Source organism: Hyperolius riggenbachi, chromosome 3 (assembly GCF_040937935.1).
Source record: "Hyperolius riggenbachi isolate aHypRig1 chromosome 3, aHypRig1.pri, whole genome shotgun sequence".
Lineage (NCBI taxonomy): Eukaryota > Metazoa > Chordata > Amphibia > Anura > Hyperoliidae > Hyperolius > Hyperolius riggenbachi.
In genome coordinates this window covers 162,380,337-162,397,098 of record NC_090648.1, presented here as the reverse complement: position 1 = coordinate 162,397,098, position 16,762 = coordinate 162,380,337, and the positions used below count along the sequence as shown (strand labels likewise).

The 16,762-nt window shown below is 42.4% G+C and overlaps 1 protein-coding gene across 10 annotated transcripts in view; it reads left to right on the top strand.

Moving 5' to 3' along the window:
• The window catches only part of NTRK3 (neurotrophic receptor tyrosine kinase 3), a 977,566-nt gene that overhangs the window by 878,185 nt on the left and 82,619 nt on the right, over positions 1–16,762 (top strand). The window lies entirely within an intron of this gene.

The window sequence follows — 16,762 nt, the reverse complement described above, 5'->3', positions numbered from 1 at the left end:
AGCTATAAAAAGACTAGTGAGTGTAACTTTAATTGCAGGAAGTCCCAGGCGTATGTTCTTTTTGAAAGCAGTATAACGTGTGCTATGGGACCACCAGAGTCCCAGTATTTGCCTTTGGAGAGTGGATGATGGTAGGAATGTGACGCTTTTAAGTTATTCTATGGAGCGGGAAATCTTCAGATGAACAATGCTGACTGATGTTCCTATCCTCTGAATTCTCTTCTCTGGCTAATCAGGATCACAGATACTCCACTGTGTAATGACAGCCTACTTTATTTTGCATTTCACGGATTACGCCCTGCTAACGCTGAATGGCATGGCGCTGTCATTAAGGCTCTTTGCTCCGCACAATGATTAATAATTAAAAGGAACTGCTTGCTAGTCAACTTTCTTACTTACAACTGCAAATATTATTGATCTTTTGTTTATTAAATTACAAGCTTCACGGAGATAGCATATTGAGTATGACATAGTGAGCGTTTCGGAACAATAACAGAGAACAACCTCTGCCATTACTTGCTGTTTCTTCCTTGTTCTGTCGCTTCCTCTTTGTTGTTTAAACTAAATAATGCACAGTTTTTGTATCATCAAAAACTGCTGGGCGCTTTCATCTCATTTTACAGCACTGGCAGCCTCTTCTTCAAGGCTCTGCTTTTACATGTAACTGTTCTATGAAAAGAGAACAACATTAAAGAGAATCTGTATTGTTAAAATCACACAAAAGTAAACATACCAGTGCGTTAGGGGACATCTCCTATAACTCTCTGTCACAATTTCGCCGCTCCCCGCCGCATTTAAAGTGGTTAAAAACAGTTTTAAAAAGTTTGTTTATAAACAAACAAAATGGCCACCAAAACAGGAAGTAGGTTGATGTACAGTATGTCCACACATAGAAAATACATCCATACACAAGCAGGCTGTATACAGCCTTCCTTTTGAATCTCAAAAGATCATTTGTGTGTTTCTTTCCCCCTGCAGCTATCTTCCACTGAAGTGTCAGGCTGTTTCTTCCTGCAGAGTTCAGACAGCTCTGCCTGTTTGTAATTCTTCAGTATGTGAAAGCCCAGCCAGCTCAGAGAATGATTTATCCAGCTTGTAAAAGATAAGAGAGAAGCTGCTCTAATCCTAAATAATACACAGGCAGTGTGCAAAGAGGAGCCGGGAAGGGGGAGTTCATAGCAGAACCACAACACTGAAGAACTTGGCAGCCTTCCAGACACAGGCCGACAAGTCTGACAAGAGAGAGATAAGTTGATTTATTACAGAGACTGTGATAGTACAAAGTGCTGCAGTAAGCCAGAACACATTAGAATAGCTTTTGGAACTTGTAGGATGATAAAAAACAGGATGCAATTTTTGTTACGGAGTCTCTTTAAGGAGGTGTCTACATCAGCCAGTCCAGTTTTAGGTTTTATTCTGTTATTTGCTGTGGGAGAATGGAAAGGAATCAATACACAGTGATGTTGTGTAGCTGTCATAGCCACATTTCTGAAAAGGTCACAAAGGCCCGGGCCATGGGCAACTGAAGCCCAAGGGGGCACCTGGATATGAAAAATTGGTTTATACATATGAAAGAAGAGGCTGTAAATAGGGGGGAAAACATGAAAAGGGGAGACTGGTGCTCAGGGTAGCAGTTCATGAAAGAAAATGGCTGCGTACATGGATGATACACATGGAAGAGGGGATGCACAGGGAATGGGAGGGGCTACAGTGCATGGATGATACACATGGAAGAGGGGATGCACAGGGAATGTGAGGGGCTACAGTGCATGGATGATGCACATGGAAGAGGGGATGCACAGGGAATGGGAGGGGCTACAGTGCATGGATGATACACATGGAAGAGGGGATGCACAGGGAATGGGAGGGGCTACAGTGCATGGATGATACACATGGAAGAGGGGATGCACAGGGAATGGGAGGGGCTACAGTACATGGATGATACACATGGAAGAGGGGATGCACAGGGAATGGGAGGGGCTACAGTGCATGGATGAGACACATGGAAGAGGGGATGCACAGGGAATGGGAGGGGCTGCAGTACATGGATGATACACATGGAAGAGGGGATGCACAGGGAATGGGAGGGGCTGCAGTACATGGATGATACACATAGAAGAGGGGATGCACAGGGAATGGGAAGGGCTACAGTGCATGGATGATACACATGGAAGAGGGGATGCACAGGGAATGGGAGGGGCTACAGTGCATGGATGATACACATGGAAGAGGGGATGCACAGGGAATGGGAGGGGCGCTGCAACACACGGAAAGGAAACCACAACATATTTGGCCTAGGGGCAAACAGAGTATAAATTGCAGCCTTGGTAGCTGGGAACACACCAGAAGTAAGACCCAGAGGACATTATACAAATAATATCAGAACAGGAGTGACATGACATTGTCATTATCACATTTTACTCAACAACATCAACTTTACTTACGTAACTGTGAACTTCCACATGTTTTTGTGATCCACATTAAATTCTGTTTGATGGAACCTGCAGAATCACACATTATTATTATAATTATTTTTATTTATATAGCGCCAACATCTTCCGTAGCGCTGTACATAGTACAAACAAATAAAGGGGAACAAATATACATAAGAACTACAAGACACCGTACAGTCGTGACATTGAATAGTAGAAATACAAATACATACATAGCTGATGTGTAGTTGGTGCATATGCATATCTTAAAATTACAGCAGTATGAGAAACACTAGGAGGCGGTCCCTGCCCTTGCGAGCTTACAATCTACCACAGTGCATAAAAAGTTGGCAGCAATTACTTTTTTCCCTGTTCTTACAGAAGCATTCCTCCCTCCCCCTTAAAATTCTAGTGTAGAGAATTTACCACAGGCGCCTAGAGAAAATAGGATGTTCAGTCTACAGCTGGGCCTCAGCTGACACAGTTAGGGTTACAAACAGTTCTAGCAAAGCTGGGCGAGAATAGTTCTATTCTCTGTGAGAATAAATATGTTAGATGCATAGGTAGGACTAACATTACCACTAGGCAGCCTAGGCACAAGTCTACAGGTGCCAGGGTGCTCTGAGGTGACAACCACAAGTTTTGTGACCTGGAGCATAAAGAGCATTATGGACAAGCTGGATGCGGCCCTCTCAGGCATGACCCCGTTGTGCATGTAACTTAGATAGTTGGATTGAGTGGGAGAGCCCATCTACTTCTAGGTGTTCTCTTGGTTTCAGGGGCAGTGCTGTCAGTGTGGCTCCAGGATAGTGAGAGTAGGAACATCAGGCAGGAAAAGGGAGGGAGATGAGGGCAAGACCACTCCAGGAATGGGGGCAGCCAACTTACTTGTGTTGCTTTTTGATGAGCAGATTTGCATTTGCATTAGGATTTGGAGGCTCATATCTTTGGCATAGGGCGGAGATTAACGTGCCAGAAATTTTGCACCTTTAGGCCGGGTGATGGAAGAGTCGTTTGCATCACCCCTCTTCCACCTCCGGGTGGCACTGTAACGGTGACATGGTCTCCTAGATCCCGATCACGTCACATAACTGATCGGATGTAATCAGGACCAAGGAGACCTTCCAGAAGTTCAGAGCCGCCAGTGGAGGAAGAGAAGCAGCCATCCAGAACAGGTAAATATAACTGCTAACTGCCACACACTCATTTGGCTGCATTAGGCCGACAAACACGATATGCCAACAGAGGCTCACACTGTGCCAGCAGCTTTCAAACACAGCCTTTTGTTTGAAGTCGCTAATGGGTTAACATAGGAAGTAAAAGAAACAGGTTCCCTCTCACAATTCACCACCAAACATCATTTTTAGAGGGCAGATATTAAAATACTGTAATAAAAATATTTATAGTTGTACCATGCACATGATTTGAAAGTGACTTTAACCAGTAAAAGGGCCCGTTATCTTGTTGCAAGGCAATAGTCTCCAAGGCCCTGAAGCAATAAGTTTGTAAAGAAAATCAACTCCCTTTATGCAGTCTTGACAGATTTAGGACTGGGATTAAAAATGTACTTTCACAGATCATGATCCAAATCAGCATAAAGCTACATGAAAATATGATACTTAGTGAAGTGTGGGTTTCTGGCATCTCATAGACTTTTATGGAAATAAAAAGCAATTCCAAGTAGAATACAAACTGCCAAATAAGACTGCGAGAGTCGATGGGTTTTAAGATTATGAATACAATAAATCTGAATGGTGCTCTTTTGAGAGTGTGTATCTCCAAGACCTGATGGAGCTTATTCCTGACACGTTCTAAATTCCAGGATGTGGCTCCATATCTCTTCTGTTGTAAAACAAATGATGATAGGCTTTATTTGGGGAAAATTGAATCCAGCAATTATGTAGATTCAACAGGGAATAGTATTTGGAGAAACTATAGCATTCTCAGCAAATTGTTCTGAATTCAAGACCTAGCAGCAGAGCAAAGTGTAATAAAGTGTAATATATTTTATAAACTATATTTTTCATATTTTTTATAATACGATATATTTATTTATATATATGTTATCAATTATATTGTTATACTACCTTTCTTTCCCTTATGCTGTTTTTTCAATTTCACAAAGCAGTTGTTACAAAATGGGAAAATATCTAATGCCTGGAACCCACTAGCTGTATGTTACTAAGCCCTTTCTAAGCACTTGTGATTTGAAAAGCTCTTGCTAATGAAATGCTATGGGTGTGATCCCACTTGAGCGATGTGATTTTATATAAGAGCTTTTTTATACTAGCGCTTAGAAAAGGCTGCTAGTGGGTTTGAGCTCTAATGGATTCTAAGCTGGATCATGATAAAAAATGAGCCCTGTTTGAAGAGCTTATCATCAAATGAGGGGGTGAAGCTCAGACTATAGCACCTGTTATAGCTTCATGGATTGCTTAACCAGACTGGCAGAATTGAGATCCAGAGAAAATAATAATTTAGTGTAAGCTTCCATATCTAGCAAAGAAGTAGTAGGGTAGGAGTGATGCAAACCATATGGCTAATGCTTGGGTGCTCTGATCTTGTTTACTGGATAAACCACAGTACATAGAAGAAGTAAAGATCAGCACGCCAAATGAATATACAAATCTTTATTAGAGATGTCTCGCACCTCAGATTTTGGGTTTGCAAACCGCGGATGCAAACTTCCGTAAAAGTCCGCGGACCAGCGAACTCGGCGAACCGCAATAGACTTCAATGGGCAGGTGAACTTTAAAAACTACAAACACTGTTTCTGACAACAAAAGTGATGGAAAGTCGTAAGAGAAACAGAGGCGCCAGCAGGATAAAAGGTAATAAAAATTTAAAAATTTGCTGGGAGGCAGTGGTGGACTTACCTCCGGAAGGCAGACTCAAAATACTGTCTGAATTAAACAAATACATTTATTTTTGGTACCCCAAAAGATGCAACGCGTTTCGCAGGCACAGCCCGCTTCATCAGGCAATAAGATAGGGGACAAACAGTAGCTCGTCAGTAGCACGAATAGCACCTCTGTGATGGAAAAGATGTTTCAAGGGGTCTAACACCTGGAGGGGGCATCGCGGAGTGGAATACACGCCAAAAGTCCCTGGGAAAATTACAGATTTGACGCAGAGCAGGGTTATATATAAAGGGCAGAAATCACATTGCATTGCTAAATTGGAGGCACAAAGTGCTTGAAAACATCTTGCATGTGTATGGATCAGGTAGTGTAAGTAGTGCACTGCTTCACACTGACAGACCAAACTCACTGTTTAACGCACCGCCGCAAAAGGTTAGTTGACACTCCCAAGACATACACTGTCAGTCCTCTCGGCGGCAATGTTTGTGTAATGATGGGCGTCCAGAAGTACTACAAGGAAAATCATGCGCTGTTCCCATTCAGTGACAGGCATTGTTGTGTAGGGCCAACAAATTCATTCTGACCCACTGCTACTTAGTAGCCTTTCAGCTTCCACATCAGGATAGTATGAATGGATGGATGGAAGCTGTACCTTATGGCATCTCTTTCCCCTAGTTCCACTAGGTACCCGCTGCTACTTAGTAGCATGTTAGCTTCCACATCAAGATAGTATGGATGGATGGAAGCTGTACCGTGTGGCATCTCTCTAAACTAGTTCCACTAGGTACCTGCTGCTACTTAGTTGCGCTGCCAGAGAAGATTGTGGTGTACAGAGATCATGGAGTGTCAGATGGACAACTCCGCACAGTTCACAATTATGAGGTTCCGCAGTTACAGACCTGCTTTGGTACTGTGAAAATGATTCCCCTCGCATAATTGTCATCGTATTGCAGAAAAGGATCAGCACTGCATATACCTAAAGACCACAAAGAAAGCTATGCTGAGAATCCCCCATGAAGAAATGGACTAACCAAAAAGCTGTCGGTAATGTCAGATTTTTACTACCTACTGTAAGTGACAGCAACATAGGAGAAAAGTCATTTATGGCTCATTTTACTCTGGGAGAAATGTACTTCTTATCTGTATGTATTTTACATTTTAAGATCTTCACGACAGTTCCTCTTTAGGAAAATAGAGTTTATGGTAGAAGTAGTAGCTGAAGATGCCAAAGAGATATATAAGCACCTAGAATCAGATAGACAAGACACAGAACATTGATCTGCCAGGAGAAAAGTGCAATATAAAAGTGCCAAACCTGCAGCCACTAAGCAATGCTCTATAGGCAATAGCAGTGTTAAGGAGTCTTGCCCAAGGTCTCCTACAGAATAGGTGCTGGCTTACTGAGCAGGAAGAGCCGAGATTCAAACCCCGATTTCCTGTGTCAGAGGCAGAGCACTACCCAGCCACTGTGCAGCTAGAAATAGATGTGGTAATTGCTATGCAATTCTAAGAGATAGGGACAGCTTGAAATTTATACTGAATGAAAATTAAATTGAAATTTGTATTTTGTGAAGAAATATATATTAAACAATGGGCTAAAATAATTCCGACTACCGTTTAAAGAATAGATTATTGGTATAAACGTTTTTGTTTTTTTGGAATAGGATGAACCTTTAACACCCCTTACAGTTTTAATAAAGACCCTGCTGTACTATCAGATCTCTGTATCACTTAACATGCATGCTAACAGTCCCAGTGAAGCATACTTCTCATTGACTGTATGCTTCACTGGATGTGACGCAACATGTGCATAACATGTGGTGCCACTTTCCTGTTCTGTTGCTTTTCCTGTTTTACACTTAGAAGGCAAGCAGGTGGAAGGCTGAACTACCCAACAAGCAGACGATTCAGGCATCTATGTGAAAGAGACCTAGAAGAGGTTCTCACTTCTTTCCACACTTTAAATGCAGTTTTTTTTCCTTTCATTTGGAATTAGGCTTCATATTTCTATGTTGACAGATTCCCTTTATTTATGAAACTACTAAGAGCTGGTCCACACTAGGTCCGGAAACGTATCCGTGGCTGCGTTTTTCAAACCTGATGAAAAACGGAGTCCCGGTTACTAATGTTTAAAATACCAGCCAGCCTCACCCAAGTAAAAAACGGATCCGTCTGCGTTTGCGGGGATCCGTTTTGAAAACCTGAACGAAAGGTCCGGATCTGCTGCATTTTCACGCAACGGATCAGGACCACGGATACACGCAGGGGTAGTGAAAGCAATGAGAAAACGCATCTCCAGCTTCACAGGCAAAAAAACGGATGTGAAAACGGATAGCCTGAGCTTTATGATTGGCCCAAAAAATCCTCCCACTCCTTCCTAATGATAGAGACGTTTTCTGTCAGGGAAAAACCTGAACGGAAAACTGATACAAAACTGATGCAAAACTGATGCACTTTCATCAGTTTGCAGTACGGTGGGTACTTCCCCTGATCCGGACTGCAGGGTCCGTCCTGCAACCGGGTCTAGTGTGGACCCAGCCTTATTCTAAGTTGCATTCAAGAATCATTTTTCTTTCCCTACTGGCTTGCTGACCTGGAACGGGTATGCAGATCAGATGTCCCAACATTCACTGGCTTTCTGCTTGTTGCTTCAGTGATTCACTTAATAATAAATGAAGGATGATAGAAAAACAACCAGCAATTTAAACCACAGTGTCCTATTATTATTGCTTCCCTTCAATCTAAAATATGTCCCTGCAGCAGGCTGCTCTGTTTTACAGTTAAAATAAAGTTGTATTATGTGCACTATTCTCACTACTGGTGCAGAAAGGAATAAGCTTCACTTGCACTGACATGAATGATACCTAGGGAAGAGCTGTGGCATAGCCATAGGGGGTGCAGGGGTGGCGACCGCACTGGGGCTTTGAGGAGCTCTCCATCATCCACAGTATTAGCTCTTTATTGGTCCTGTGCTGGTAATGATCACTTCTACAGATGCTTTAAAGGGAACCTAAACTGAGAGGGATATGAATGTTTCTGTTTTAAACAATACCGGTTGCCTGGCAGTCCTGCTGATCTCTTTGGCTGAATCACACACCTGAAACAAGCATGCAGCTAATCCAGCCTGACTTCAGTCAGAGCACCTGATCTGCATGCTTGTTCAGGGGCTGTGGCTAAAAGTACTACAGACACAGGATCAGCAGGAGAGTCAGGCAACTGGTATCAAGGAAAAATCCATATCCTTCTCAGTTTAGGTTCCCTTTAAATAGTAATAATCATTAACAAACTGTTCCCCATCCCCTGCTTGCCCCTCTGACACTGGGGTTGTCCTTGACAGGTTTTGGTGTGCCGTATCAATATTTATGTATAGAGTGCTTAGGGGGCCCTATGTAAAACTTGCACTAGGGCTTATAGCTCCTTTGGTATGCCACTGGGGATGAGTGAAATTTCCCAAACCAATTTTGAGATTTTTGGGTGAAATTGCAACAGTTTGTTTGTCATTTTGGGAATTTGCATTGAAGTCTATGTGGCCAAATTTTGTGGTTCTGCACATTTTCCAAAAATACTTTATAGTTTTTGAGAACATTTGTGTTAAAAATTCAAAAGAGAAAACAGTTTTTTTAAACCAATGCAGCATTGGGCTCATTCTTAAGCCACCATACATTTTTATTTTCAGAAAATTGGTAAATTGGCAAACTTTTGAAAATGTAAAGTTACAGTACATAGTTTATTCATGTGCTATCCATTTTTAAATTGTTTAGATGCTTGACAAATGGAAAAACAGCACACACACAATTTGTTTCCTGAGCCTGTGTTTGGTTGCGTTTTTGTGTGAAAAAAAACTGGCTTTGTGCATCTATTTTTCTTTTTCATGCAGCAAGCAATACTAATTCTACCGAATTTTTCCACAATTTATTAATTAGCATGAAAACCTATTTCTAAAAGTAAAAATCTTTCGCAGAAAACACAAACAAAAATACTATTGCAGTGAGAGGCAAAACATATCATTGAAATATACTTGAACATTTGAATGTGTGAAATTGCAGCCATTTTTTTTAATAACATTTGTCGTGCATCTTCTGTCTTTAAGTGCATTTTGCATTGATTCAGAGTTTTTAAATCACTCTGCAGGTCTGCTTTTGTGTATGTGATACAGTGGTTCTTGCTTATTGCAAGTTAGGGCTGGTGCACACTACAAGAGCTTTTTAAACGCTAGAGATTTTAAAAGCTCTTGCTAATGCAATACTATGGGGGATTTTTACAAAATCACATTGCTCCAGTGAGATCTGACACATAGGATAACATTAGCAGGAGCTTTTAAAATCACAAAGTGCTCAGAAAAGCTCTTATGGTGTGCACCAGCCCTCAGTAGGAATAACACTGGAATACTTTGGGGAGCACCTATACACCTGCTAGATTCTTCTGAGATGAGATGGCCTCAACTGGTTGCCTTAGCCAAGAACAATCCAACATGTGTACAAGGCTAAGGCCAGCAGATCCCTGTGGAACCATGTCTCCCTAGTGACAGATAGTAATGTGTAGGTTGTCAGTAATAAGAAAAGCGAGACAAGTATTGCAGTCAGTTCCACTTCTAGTGGCATTGTCCATATCAGTGGGGGAACTAAATAATTCAATAAAGGGAAATCAAGGAGTGTGAGGAGGCCACTAGCTGTTTACTGTAGTAACTGGGAGGGAGAAGGCGCCCTTAAAAATAGATGATAGTGGATGAACGGTATACCTACAGTATATTATGTGACTAAATATTGCACAAAATATAAATAATAAAAAGTGCTTAGCTCAAAGGAAGAGGCAAAGCCAATTTCAAACAAAATATTTATTATTCATCAGACACTATCAATGATAACGCATTTTGTAGAACACAGTCCGCTTCCTCAGATCAAATATAAAGAAGTGTTTTTATACTATAGACAGTAAGTTTGGAGCGCCTAGCGTGGGGGTGAGAGAGACACAGACACTGCTGTGTGTGCTTTCTCTCTTCTTTGAGTGCTGGCTGCCAGGCTCCTGCCTCCTCTCTACAGGGAGTGCAGAATTATTAGGCAAGTTGTATTTTTGAGGAATAATTTTATTATTGAACAACAACCATGTCCTCAATGAACCCAAAAAACTCATTAATATCAAAGCTGAATATTTTTGAAAGTAGTTTTTAGTGTGTTTTTAGTTTTAGCTATTTTAGGGGGATATCTGTGTGTGCAGGTGACTATTACTGTGCATAATTATTAGGCAACTTAACAAAAAACAAATATATACCCATTTCAATTATTTTATTTTACCAGTGAAACCAATATAACATCTCAACCTTCACAAATATACATTTCTGACATTCAAAAACAAAACAAAAACAAATCAGTGACCAATATAGCCACCTTTCTTTGCAAGGAGACTCAAAAGCCTGCCATCCATGGATTCTGTCAGTGTTTTGATCTGTTCACCATCAACATTGCGTGCAGCATCAACCACAGCCTCCCAGACACTGTTCAGAGAGGTGTACTGTTTTCCCTCCTTGTATATCTCACATTTTATGATGGACCACAGGTTCTCAATGGGGTTCAGATCTGGTGAACAAGAAGGCCATGTCATTAGTTTTTCTTCTTTTATACCCTTTCTTGCCAGCCACGCTGTGGAGTACTTGGACGCGTGTGATGGAGCATTGTCCTGCATGAAAATCATGTTTTTCTTGAAGGATGCAGACTTCTTCCTGTACCACTGCTTGAAGAAGGTGTCTTCCAGAAACTGGCAGTAGGACTGGGAGTTGAGCTTGACTCCATCCTCAACCCAAAAAGCCCCACAAGCTCATCTTTGATGATACCAGCCCAAACCAGTACTCCACCTCCACCTTGCTGGCGTCTGAGTCGGACTGGAGCTCTCTGCCCTTTACCAATCCAGCCACCGGCCCATCCATCTGGCCCATCAAGACTCACTCTCATTTCATCAGTCCATAAAACCTTAGAAAAATCAGTCTTGAGATATTTCTCTGCCCAGTCTTGACGTTTCAGCTTGTGTGTCTTGTTCATTGGTGGTCATCTTTCAGCCTTTCCTACCTTGGCCATGTCTCGGAGTATTGCACACCTTGGGCCATATCCTATTCAAGGTGATAAGTAGCTTGCAGATGCGAGCTACTTATCACCTTGCCATCGTGCGAGGATTACCGACAAATCCTATTGCCCATATCCTTTACGCGATGGCCGATCGTTAGGGAGCATTACTCAGGCGAAAGCCTGAGCGATGCTCCCTTTTACCGAGCGATGGGGAGTGAGGTTTACGCTGTGGTGCTGTCCATCAGCACCATGGCCTCACTCCCCACACATGCGCACTCGCCCGCCGACATCTTCCGCCGCAGCATCTGGGGGTCTCCTTTAATAAGGAGACCCCCAGAGCTCCCCGTCGGGTCGCCGCACAGTTTAGAAGCCCCCGCGCAGCTCTGCAAAGGTTCCCCATCATACGTACCACCGCCGATCACCCGCCGCCTCTCGCCGCAAAATCTGTCGTGTACAGTGGTGTGAAAAACTATTTGCCCCCTCCCTGATTTCTTATTCTTTTGCATGTTTGTCACACTTAAATGTTTCTGCTCATCAAAAAACGTTAACTATTAGTCAAAGATAACATAATTGAACACAAAATGCAGTTTTAAATGATGGTTTTTATTATTTAGTGAGAAAAAAACCCTCAAAACCTACATGGCCCTGTGTGAAAAAGAAATTGCCCCCTGAACCTAATAACTGGTTGGGCCACCCTTAGCAGCAATAACTGCAATCAAGCGTTTGCGATAACTTGCAAGGAGTCTTTTACAGCGCTCTGGAGGAATTTTGGCCCACTCATCTTTGCAGAATTGTTGTAATTCAGTTTTATTTGAGGGTTTTCTAGCATGAACCGCCTTTTTAAGGTCATGCCACAACATCTCAATAGGATTCAGGTTAGGGCTTTGACTAGGCCACTCCAAAGTCTTCATTTTGTTTTTCTTCAGCCATTCAGAGGTGGAGTTGCTGGTGTGTTTTGGGTCATTGTCCTGCTGCAGCACCCAAGATCGCTTCAGCTTGAGTTGACGAACAGATGGCCGGACATTCTCCTTCAGGATTTTTTGGTAGACAGTAGAATTCATGGTTCCATCTATCACAGCAAGCCTTCCAGGTCCTGAAACAGCAAAACAACCCCAGACCATCACACTACCACCACCATATTTTACTGTTGGTATGATTTGCTGAAATGCTGTGTTACTTTTACGCCAGATGTAACGGGACACGCACCTTCCAAAAAGTTCAACTTATGTCTCGTCAGTCCATAAGGTATTTTCCCAAAAGTCTTGGCAATCATTGAGATGTTTTTTTAGCAAAATTGAGATGAGCCTTAATGTTCTTTTTGCTTAAAAGTGGTTTGCACCTTGGATATCTGCCATGCAGGCCATTTTTGCCCAGTCTCTATCTTATGGTGGAGTCGTGAACACTGACCTTAATTGAGGCAAGTGAGGCCTGCAGTTCTTTAGATGTTGTCCTGGGGTCTTTTGTGGCCTCTCGGATGAGTTTTCTCTGCGCTCTTGGGGTAATATTGGTCGGCCGGCCACTCCTGGGAAGGTTCACTACTGTTCCATGTTTTTGCCATTTGTGGATAATGGCTCTCACTGTGGTTCGCTGGAGTTCCAAAGCTTTAGAAATGGCTTTATAACCTTTACCATACTGGTAGATCTCAATTACAGTACTTTTGTTCTCATTTGTTCCTGAATTTCTTTGGATCTTGGCATGATGTCTAGCTTTTGAGGTGCTTTTGGTCTACGTCTCTGTGTCAGATAGCTCCTATTTAAGTGATTTCTTGATTGAAACAGATGTGGCAGTAATCAGGCCTGTGGGTGACTACAGAAATTGAACTCAGGTGTGATAAACCACAGTTAAGTTATTTTTTAACAAGGGGAGCAATCACTTTTTCACACAGGGCCATGTAGATTTGGAGTTTTTTCTCACTAAATAATAAAAACCATCATTTAATGTTTTTTGATTAGCAGAAACATTTAAGTGTGACAAACATGCAAAAGAATAAGAAATCAGGAAGGGGGCAAATAGTTTTTCACACCACTGTAAATGGGCTTTAAAGGATATGTTTGGCATTTTAAAAAGAATCAGACTTACTTACCGGGGGCTTCCTCCAGCCTCTGCCTCTTCCAGCCCCAAATAGTTTTTCACACCACTGTAATTACAGTGTATCTAACACTGTAATTACTGTGCGCATAGAAGGAGCCCGGGCAAAGCATCTTTGAATCTGCAGCCGGGCTCCCCATTGGTCCGCTGTCTGAACCAATAAAATGGCTCAGACAGCGGACCAATGGGGAGCCCGACTGCAGATTCAAAGATGCTTTGCCCGGGCTCCTTCTATGTGCACAGTAATTACAGTGTTAGATACACTGTAATTACACAATGGATTTTGCGGCAAGAGGTGGCGGGTGATCGGCGGCGGTACGTATGACGGGGAACCTTTGAAGAGCTGCGCGGGGGCTTCTAAACTGTGCGGCGACCCGACGGGGAGCTCTGGGGGTCTCCTTATTAAAGGAGACCCCCAGATGCTGCGGCGATGACGTGTGTTAGCTAGTTTAGACCTGCTTTTTGCAGGTCTAAGCTAACGCTCATGTCTGCCGGGAAGCATCACTTCCCGGAGACATGATAAGGATAATTGGATTCCGTGGTAAGAACTCGCTGGGCGATTATATCGCCCAAGCGAGTTCTTTTCCGCCTGGGGGGGTTTAAAGTTTAATTAGATTAGGCGATGCCCCCATCGCCTAAGTTGAGAACTCGCCAGTGCTTAGCGCTGGCGAGTTTAGCAATAGAATATGGCCCCTTGTGCTTTTGGGCACTCCAGTGATGTTGCAGCTCTGAAATATGGCCAAACTGGTGGCAAGTGGCATCTTGGCAGCTGCTCGCTTGACTTTTCTCAGTTCATGGTGCAGTTATTTTGCGCCTTGGTTTTTCCACACGCTTCTTGTGACCCTGTTGACCATTTTGAATGAAACGCTTGATTGTTCCATGGTCACGCTTCAGAAGCTTTGCAATTTTAAGAGTGCTGCATCCATCTGCAAGATATCTCACTATTTTGATTTTTCTGAGCCTGTCAAGTTCTTCTTTTGACCCATTTTGCCAAAGGAAAGGAAGTTGCCTAATAATTATGCACACCTGATATAGGGTGTTGATGTCATTAGTCCACACCCCTTCTCATTACAGAGATGCACATCACCTAATATGCTTAATTGGTAGTAGGCTTTCGAGCCTATACAGCTTGGAGTAAGACAACATGCATAAAGAGGATGATGTGGTCAAAATACTCATTTGCCTAATAATTCTGCACTCCCTGTATAAGAGCCACTGAGCCAGTGTTTTCAATGCTGACTCTCTGTGTGCTGAGTGCACCTGTCAGTCACACTGTCACTGTATCTCTCCTAGGGCTTGATTCACAAAAGAGTGCTAACTGTTAGCATGGGCGGTTTTGCGCAAATTTTTGCATTGCGCGCAATCGCATTTTTTTTGCGTGAAACGATAACGTTTTTGCGCGAAAACGTTGTGCTTTCGTGCGAAAATTCGCGAGAGCGCGCAATGCGAAAAGTCATGCGAAAACGGCCGTGCCAACAGTTAGCACTCTTTTGTGAATCAAGCCCCTAATCTGCTCCTCTCCTCCATTTTGCGTGTGTTACACACAAACTGTTGTTGTTGTTGTTGCTTGCCACCACTGCCTGAGCTGCCTCTAATCTGACCTAACTGACTACCTGGCAGAGTGGCAGATGGGTCACTGGGCCAGTGCCACTTCCAGTCCCAGACAGAGTCTCAGTCAGCGTGCTCTTTGCTGTGAAAAATACACAACAGCATAGCATATCAACCTGTATAGAAAAATATGTCTGTATTTCAGTACAAAAATCCTGCAATTATCTGAAGTGTGCATAATGCCTTGAGACATTGCCACCAGCAGAGGCCAGATGCACCAGGATGGCCTTGGTGGTGATCCTTGGATTCTTTTTTACCTCTCTCACTATCCTCCTGGGCAGCACAGGTGTCACTTTTGGCTTCCAACCACATCCTGTGAGATTTTCCACACTGTGGAAAATCTTGTATTTTTTAATAATACTTTGCACTGTAGCCACTGGAACTTGAAAACATTTAGAAATGGCCGTATAGCCCTTTCCTGACTTGTGAGCAGCCACAATGTGCAGCCGCAGGTCCTCACTGAGCTCCTTTGTCTTAGCCATAGCTGTCCACAAACCTACTGCAGAGAGCTGCTGTTTTTCACCTGTTGTGCTTATTAAAACAACTGTTCCCAATTAATCAGGGTAATTAGGATACTTTAGAATAGCTTGGAAATTACTTGCTGGTTAAATAATAGTAACTTTAGGTCAAAATTTGCCAGAGGTATGAATAATTATGGGCAGCACTGTATGTTCCCTGAGCCAACAAGATTGATGTTTACCATTAAAAAATATTTATTTATTTTTTTGTAACTACACTAGCTGGTATAACTACATTACAGTTATCCCCACCCACATGGCACCATGGCCACGCCCATTAATTCAGCGTAGCGCAAATTTCATTATGCATGATGCCCCATTCCCATTTTTGACTGCCCCCTCATATGTGCCAGTCTAGAACCGGCTCTGCTACACCATAAGGGGCTCCTGGTGGTCTCCCTAGGAAGTCTGTTGAATCCCTTGAGATAACACACACCCTCTTGTTTACTGTAGTGATTTGGGAACTGTGTTCCCTTGCAGGCATAGGTATTTGATATTGCAAAAATTAAGCACATTTTATGACACATATTTTTATGATTACATTTAGCTGTAATGCAACAATAAACGAAGTATGAACTATGGATTTTATGAAATTGCCTCCTGTAAAAATAATTATATATCCTTTTTTTTTCAATCTAAGCAATCCATCCTTTTCTAATGTCTGACACACACCATGCAATTTCCTGTCAGATAGACGAGTTGAATCAATTATTTTCGACAGGTTCGATCTGATGTTTGATCGATTTTCTGATTGATTTTTTTCAATCACTTATATACAAAATCGATCAAAAAAATCGGAAATTAGGTTGGACCTGTTGGAAATAATCAATTTGACCTGTCTGACAGGAAATTGCATGTTGTTTACCAGGCATAACCTTTCCTATTCAAGTCATTCTTCCCATCCCTGTTGCAAATCTGGCCCTCTGTCTTTAAACTCACTCCAAGTCTTTAAACATTTTATATTTGTTGTACATTTGGAACCCATATTTAAGACGTAATCTAACAAGTGATGTACGCATGGAACATACTGTACAACAATAAAGCACATTTTCCCTCCTAATCTATACATTTCCAGACTAACTGCTTGCAAAACTGCTTCTTCTTGGAATTGTTGGCAGCTGGTTAGTTTGTTTTCTATCCTCTGAGTTCCATTTAATGCATAATTCTATTGCCTCATCCTATGCACGCCATTTAACCAT